General features: G+C 40.6%; 1 long non-coding RNA gene across 1 annotated transcript; it reads right to left on the reverse strand.

The window, feature by feature from the left end:
* Positions 1-268: 268 nt before the first annotated feature.
* LOC123986171 lies at positions 269-1650 on the reverse strand. The gene is made up of 2 exons (XR_006828805.1): positions 1504-1650; positions 269-817 (listed from the first exon to the last, which is right to left on the reverse strand). It is a non-coding gene; the product is annotated as an uncharacterized LOC123986171 (long non-coding RNA).
* Positions 1651-2019: the final 369 nt, after the last annotated feature.

The following is a 2019-nucleotide window of genomic DNA, read 5'->3' on the forward strand; positions in this document are numbered from 1 at the left end:
ACTGTGATATTACAGTACATTACTGGGGAATTACAATCTTTTGCTGTACATCATTACAACAAGGCCCTGTACTTTTACAGTGTGTACTGTGAAAGTAATGTACAAGTTGACAATAATTTACTGTGAATTTACAATGTATACTGTGGAAGTCATGCTAAAATTGTCCAGTAACGTACTGTAAAAGTAATGCAGATGAAGCTTCCATTTACTGTGAATTTACAATCATTGTACAATTAACCCCCTCCCCAACAAACAACTCTGAGGTAAATTCAATGTTAGCCCAATGGCATATTTATTAACAAATAAATATTTTTCAATGTGCAGCAGATGCCAAGAACTTCAAGAGTTCAAGAAATTCAACTTTCTAGTCATAAAAGCCATCTGAAAATGCAGAGAAATTGTGCAAACTTGCAATTCAACTACCTGTTTCACAATTCAACTATTCAACTAGCTGTGTCACAATAACAGTAATGGACAGGATGGGAATGAGGCCTTCATGGCAAGATAAGAGAGCAAGGGAGAGAGCGATGAAGGAATGTCTTAAAGGGGTCAGGCGCTCCTCTCAGTCTCAAACATTATAATGAGTCCACATGCAACAGCATTGTGTAAAAATCTTGTAGTGCAAAGTTGTCTTGAAAAATTACAAAAAGAACAAGGCTACTCAAAACTGAGCCTGACAACTACCGCTGCAAAAAACAAAAACTATGATGCCCACTCAAAGTCAATAAGTTTCCTCCAAAGGGTGCTCACATGAGGGTTCATTGTTGTCCGCTTCTTGGTCTTTGAGCCTCTTTCAGGATTGATGCCCAGGAAGCACCTGTTAATAAGCAAAGATAGTTTCAGTTTTAAATAGACTTACAGTATGTATTGCAGACAGCATTTATCAAGGTGTGCTTTTTGCTGTGCTTTTTCCCCACATCAAACCCTAATAGATTTATAATCCAAACTTGTTAGATCTTACTCTCACCATAATTTTTTTTAGCCATTTTTAGCCAAGGTGCCTCAGGTTGGGTTTGCCTGAGGCAAAGTGGTTGATTTTCTACTATGAGAGGCCATATCAACGTGCGCCGCCACTGAAATGCATCTTCACGCAATTGGCCAGTTGGTAAATTAAAACCAAAACCTGTTGAAAGTAAGACAAACACATCCTTTTCAATTAAGGGCCTGAGAGCATTTTGTTCTGCTTTTAAAGAAAATTTCATCTACTTCATTCAATACATTCGCATTTCGCAATAGACGTTTCGAAATCATCATCACATAGCCTGCCCCAAAACAAAATAAATAGCTGTGATTGGACCGGCAGGTATTTGTCAGCATAACATGTGTAGAAAACCAGACTGATCTGCAGAGCGAAATTGAATGAGTTCGCGAGATCAGGATGGTCTCACCAGGCTAGCCTCAGGTACCTCGTTTGTCAGCATTTTAGACCTCAAGACAATCATTGAGTTGGAAGCCTGTACTATAATGTGAATTACGAGATTAAATGTGATCTTTATAAAATACCTTTGAATGAACTCCAGCGTCGACGATCCAGCGGCAGGATACTCAAGGTTAAAGACGTAATAGCTGCTGAAGAAAGCAGCTACTCCGTGTAAAAAGAAAGGGTGTGGGCCCATCACGACATGTCCCTCGATGGATATAAGCCATCCAGAGGGCCAGGCAGTATAGGCCCAGCAGCCTGCAGGTAGGACCTATGCTGCCTATACATATGAATTTGCAGTCCCGTGTGTTTTCTGTACCTCCGTGAGCAGTCAGGCACCCCACACTGGTAGTGATAATTGGGGGCATTGCTATGCAGTTTTGTGTGCTGAACATAGTTACACACATTCTCAGACACATGCTCACAGCCAACGAATTTACAGTTGAACATTGTGGATGCATGTTAACTAGTCACCTACCTAATCTATTTCTCCTCACTCTTAGCCTGACACTGAACAGGATGGTTAGCCTGCCTGACACTGAACAGGATGGTTAGCCTCGCCCTCTGAAAGAAAAGAAAAGAAAAAGGAGAAATTACAC

The sequence above is a fragment of the Micropterus dolomieu genome, linkage group LG17 (assembly GCF_021292245.1).
Source record: "Micropterus dolomieu isolate WLL.071019.BEF.003 ecotype Adirondacks linkage group LG17, ASM2129224v1, whole genome shotgun sequence".
NCBI lineage: Eukaryota > Metazoa > Chordata > Actinopteri > Centrarchiformes > Centrarchidae > Micropterus > Micropterus dolomieu.